We start from the raw sequence: 6,000 nt of genomic DNA on the forward strand, positions 1-6,000 counted from the left end.
TTAAAGTACATTTTCATTTTTCTATGAAGGGGGTTTCTCATCAAATCATCGTTCCACCGACCTGCTGGGCCAAAAACAGGGACGCATCAATTTTACTTCCACATCAGTTCACGTGGATGGGAATCCATTTACATAATAAGGTTTGATTAAAAAGTCCCCTTCCAACCAGATTAAAACTGTGTTTATTTAACACCTCAGACCTATCTGTGATGCTGCTGCGCTGTAGGCCCACATAGCTGAAGTAAGAGGGTGTAACTCAGCTTTGCTACATTAAATCAACAGGCTTAATGCTGAAAAACAGATGTGTTGTTTTAAAGGCGACCCTGCCAAACTATGTCATTAGTCTGGAAGTTGAGAGACATTAGGGAATAGCTTTGGGTCTTTTAATAGCAACAGATATGCTGTATCAAACCATTTCCTCTAGCTATGTATCAGGTAGACAGAGGCACACAGGTGCAGGCTATCCCAGCACACTGGTTTCCAGTGTTTACAAGGCTTTGGACTCAGTTGGAGTCAATTTTCAGTTGGAATGAAAAACCACAAGACACGTAAACATTGCTTCACCAATAGCTTCTTGAGTATGACACTCTGACTGGATGCGGTTTGATTGCACTGTGGACAGTTTGCTTTCAGAGCTGTTACTGTACATTTCAGCAGTGACCCAGTTTAACAAAACAGATCCATTGACCCTCTTTTAAAAAATAATGCTGCAAAATAGCTGCCAGTTGGCTCATCGAGTGCTCATCATTGACATTTTTGCCCAACAGCAAAACGAGGCCACGTAAAGCTGGCGAAGCTGGTTAAGGACGCAGCCTCCATCGCAGTCCAGAGACACCATCGAACGGTGGCAATGCTGTGAGAAGATTTGTACATTTGTGGTTGTGATTTCTTAAGCGTCCACTTCCTGTTCTTCTGTTAGTCAGAAATGGTCTGACTACATTTTTTAAGACGCAACATGCCTCGTGACTCTGAGGAAGTAATGTTTTATAGAAAAGGGTAAAAGAGATTTTGGAATAGAGCACTGCTTTTTAAATTATATTTTAATTGCCCTAAAGTGGCTGTAATTTAGATTTTTTTAAAAAAATATCAAATGGCAATGTAAAAACAATGACTATGAAGGGGGGGGTGTCACTGACAGCGATTTCTGGTTCCCTCCCACGATTCTCTTTCTGGGCAACTACAGCTATTTTCAGTTAAAAAATAAAATCTCTAAAAACCTACAGTAGACCAACTGCTCATCACCAAAGAGCTGACAGATGTGTTGAGGGGCCAGCTGCTGAACATTTGTAAAGCATTTCGCTGAAGTACCAGAGATTTCCCTCAGGAGTTGACTGAAACCAAATTCAATGAGGAAAAATGTTAATATTTAAATTACTGTACAAGCAGGAGACACCTAATGAATAATTATGAAACTCTTAAAGTATCAGACGGATAAATAAGGAACTTTTTGACAGCTAGGTTTCAAACAGTTCCTTTGTATAAACTGAAAGTCTGCCTGTACATTGAAAGCAAAACAAATTTTAATAATGCCAATTAAGGCTTTTAGCGCCAGGTAAACTTGAGAAAGAATTACGCATCAAAAGCACAAGTCTTGTTGAAAGCATATGTTCGACACCGCAGACTTAAGGCGATAATGTAAATCTTTGCTTTTGAAATGCATGTTTGGGGATTTGATCAAAAGAAGACAGTGCCAAACAGAAGAAAACAACCAAAGACACAAGTTGCAATCTGAAGCTCCTTGCAGAGGTGCATTTGGCTGCATTTATTTTGTAGTGAAACTCTAATGTGTCCCTACAAGGAAGCAAAAGGAAAAATATGTAATGAATGCAGGATGTGGGCGTCCTTTTTTTAATCTTGCCCTTTGCTCTTTTGCAAGTCGCTGTTGACTTTGTGCTCCAATGGAACAGCCATGACATAAATATTAGTTCTTTAATCATTTGTCTGCTAGCTCTTGATAAACAAATGTGTCACATGACTGGCACAAAGACCAATAATAACTGGCCCTTAAACCTTCTAGATGAAATGGCCCTGAAGTAAGAAAACCTCAGCGCAGTGGTGAGCTGAACACACATGACTGGAAGCAAAGCTAAAAAGCAAAGTCCTGTGATTTCCCACTTATGTTCCAATTGGCTTTTTTTTTTTTGTTAAGTGTAAACAAGGTATTTGTTTCTGTTGGTCTTAATGCCCCATCCACCACTCCCCAGTTCTTGCATCTCTGAGACTGAAAAGGCATCATTAGACCCATCAGTGAACAGCTTTGTTATGCCCATGCTTCATTGGCAAGGTTTTCCAACATCACCATAACAGCTTTTATGACATGTGACCATTATGCACCCTGTGGCTATTTAAAGCATATCTATGCTTGAGTCATCAAATGTACCTGTAAACCATCATCGGCACTGTCTCCACCATCATTATTAAACATTAGCAAGATAATTAATGATTTCATTTAGCACTGCCAGCAAGATAAGACTTTCAGAAGTGCTCGGCAACAGACGACAATGTGAAAAGAGCAGTGATGGGAAAGGAAAATGACATTGAATGAACCATGTGGGTGTTGATCTGAAGCACACATGCTGGATTTGTGTCCATAAACATCATTAACCCATGGCCCAAGAAATGAGGTACAGTCTGTGATTAATTCAATTTCAATTTTTAAAAAAAGGAGAAATTTGGCTTTGATTATGTGGAAGGACAAAATAATAGGAAGACATCTTCGGCAGAAGCATCTTCCTGTTTGTCACACAAGACACAAAAGAGTGATGCACTCATTTTCTCCTCATGGGGAAGCCAGGAAGCTATAAACAGAGTCGCTTATGGCCTCCGTGCACAGGGCAAAGAATGTGGTTCGAGGTCAGTGCAGCTGAACTGACAAATCCCCACAAAATATGTACACATTAAAACACGTGATCCTACAGGGGGAAGCATATAAAAATAGACCAAGAGCACTGTGTTCACTTAGTATTAAAACACTGAGTCACTGCTATGGACTCAGATACAGGCTGTTGCTTTTGTGGTCCCTGTTATCTTAAACGTGTTAGGAAGGGTTCTGGGCAGTGGGCTGACATCTGGCAGACGTTTTAAACCAAATCACAGAATAGATTACATGCTTTAGCTAAACGGAGCAGAGTCCTGTCCTTACTGCAAAGGAAAGCCTTGAATGTAACTTCTTTAGAGTTCCATTTAAAGCACCACAAAGGCATAATGTCTTAACAATAAAAAAAATCTTCAAGAAAACTGGTTTAACCTTCGGACAAGTGGAATACGACAAAGCTGTCCAGTCAGAAAAGGAAAGAGTGACAGAAACAGCCACACATCCCACCCCATGCCATGTGTGCTTAATCGGGCGCTGAGCACAGGGATATAGGAGTCTAAATGTTCTTAGGCTAATCATGTTATAGTTGGCAGCCCTCAGCAGAACAGATATGATTTCTATCTACTGGCATATTTTAAAGGAGCAGAATGGTTCTGAAAGCTCTGGCCATACAGCACTGCAGACAATCATAACTGCACCGGCCTGACCTGATTACTCACGATTTAACTGCTTTCCGAAAAGCCCGTGCCACAAATTGGAAGATGTGTAACCCACTAAAAGGCCTCCCAGGACAAGTCTTTCTAACAGTCAAATTACAAAGACGTGTAATCCTAATGGGAAGTGGTCTGCCTTTTCTTCTACATGCCTTTTTTGTGTGTAAATTTGATTGAAATGCGGGAGCTCTGCAGGGCTCTGTCCAAGGTCAGCAGGGCATGTGTGTCTTTCCAGTAGCGCAGGGTTTCCTAGCATCACTGCACTCTCTGTTCTGGCTGTTCTCCAGCCCCCTTGGCGTTTTTGATAGATAACAGACCATGTATGGTTAGCTGGTAGAAAGGGAGGAGAAGAAGCAGCAGAGGGCTGATCCAAAGAAAACCACATGCGACATCAGTCTCTACAGACTGTGCAGGATTTAATCTTAAACTCTTGAGGTGACCCAGTTCTTTGGGACGTGATATTTTTAAGGAACATTAACATCTTAAATGCAAAAATCTCATAATTACTATTTGTATGTGTCTAGCGTTACCCAACATAAAACAGTTTGAAATTGTCTGTAAAACATTCTCTGGCTGCAACCTGAAATGTTAAGATCTTTTGGTTCTCTTCGCATTATCTTGTAGTATGATTGCCTTTACTTATGACTATTAATCCATTAAAACAGGAATAATGCACGACTTTACTATTCGATGTCTCCAAAAATTGGAAAATGCAGTAGTGATATGCAACAGTTCCCCTGAGGAAAAAAGGGACAAATCAGTGCAGGCCAAATACTGCTTTTGCAGTTTAAGCTCCTTCCTCTGCTTACCCACTCGGGCTCTGACAATAAAACAACTGGTTGTGCTGTATTATTTTGACTTAATCACAACCCCTGGTTTATTATTATGCCTGGATTACTGTGCACTGGGCTCAGGGAGCACTTTTACTTAAAGTCACGCAGTAGACAGTGAATCAAACCACCCCAGGCAGGCGAGAAGCCAGTGTTTATTTTCACCAGTGCCCATGCCCAGTAACACTGGCACTTGCCCAGCAACACTGTCAAGTGGGGGGTCCCAAGCTGATCCCCACCAGGATGCTGATGATGATGCTCGAGAGCACCATCTCCAAGCAGCTCTGCTTTCTCTTTCCTATCTTTTTTAAAAAGGAGAAAAACTGGACTGGGATTTTTCTAATCCACTCAGCAGCCAGGTTATTTGCAAGCAACCTCCTGTCAACGCTCCCACGTTATTCGATTGAGTAAGGAAATAGATGACGAAGTTGATCTGGGAGGTGGGTGATCTGGGTGCACTGACAGAGTAGAAATAGCCCAGTTGATGAGCGAGGAGGTGAAGGCTTTCAACAGCAATCCTGTCTGTCATTAGCTGCACTGAATGCAGCAGCTAATGTGTGGGAGGGACGTGGATGCCAGCCCTTTAAACTGTACACACACACACATATATGTGTATGTAAAGCACGCAGGCGGCCAGAATAATAGACACACTTGAATGCCTCATTCTGTCGAGACAAAAATGTGAAAATCTTTAACAACCGCAAGATAACTCAACACAAAATAAGCCCTTGTAGAAGTAGGCGTTCGTGTGCATACCGTTTGGATGCAGTGTGTGTACAGTGGACACGCACAGCTCTGCAAATCAAGATGTATTGTCTAACGCTGGTCGCTGCGCTGGCTGGAAAATGCCTTCCTAACATGATGTAGAAGGCTCGCTTCGTGACTCCACAGCTCCCTGCGGCTGGTCACTCCAAACATGAGCGTTCTTTGTTTTGTTTTTTTTACGCACGCAAACCAACAATAAATAATACATTTTAAAGCAGCAGCCATAAGAGCAACATCGCCAATACAAAGAGCGCCACTAACCTTGGTCGGGTCTCCTCCTGCTATCCACTTGTTACAATGGAAATCTAACACCATGGATCTCCAGTTAAGTTTCCTGGCAGTCGGACAAAAAACGCAGCGCGCCGAAGTGGGCCGAAAGTGAAGCAGGATGGTGTGTATAAAAATCACAGCCCCTGGTGATGAGAGAGTGCGTGGCGAAAACCTGCGTGATTTTTTTTCTTCTCAGGGTACTGTCGGCAAACAACGGGGAAAAGGTTGTGTCTTCAAACAGCTGTTTTCCAAAATGGAGTTAGTCGTGTCTGAGCCAATCACAGCGAGCCTGTGGAGGCTCCCACTCCTCCTGTGGGCTGGAGCCAAAACCACACTGCGCTCCGAAGATAAAACACCCACAGATTAGACGTCTCTCTCTCTCTTTTTATAAAAGGAGGGGGGGGGGGTGTTCTTCTAGCTTTCATGTCACCCAACCTTTATTTAGCTGCACATCAAACCAGCAGACACCTCATGGGATGAGATTTAGGAAAGCCCCAGATGTTTTTCATGCTATTTCTTAAAGTAAATACTGCGTGGAAGGATTATCAGTGATGCAAACTGTCTAGAGGTTATTGTGCATGTAGACATACTAACATTCCCGGCTTCA

General features: G+C 42.4%; 1 protein-coding gene across 1 annotated transcript in view; it reads right to left on the reverse strand.

Moving 5' to 3' along the window:
- Positions 1-5,717, reverse strand: part of pkig (protein kinase (cAMP-dependent, catalytic) inhibitor gamma) — a 28,423-nt gene extending 22,706 nt beyond the window's left edge. Inside the window, exon 1 of the mRNA XM_006793999.3 lies at positions 5,385-5,717. The gene's annotated coding sequence lies outside the window, so the exon portion shown is untranslated. The remainder of the gene's footprint in view (positions 1-5,384) is intronic.
- Between the last annotated feature and the right edge of the window lie 283 nt (positions 5,718-6,000).

The sequence above is a fragment of the Neolamprologus brichardi genome, chromosome 20 (genome assembly GCF_056152115.1).
Source record: "Neolamprologus brichardi isolate AB-2024 chromosome 20, ASM5615211v1, whole genome shotgun sequence".
Lineage (NCBI taxonomy): Eukaryota > Metazoa > Chordata > Actinopteri > Cichliformes > Cichlidae > Neolamprologus > Neolamprologus brichardi.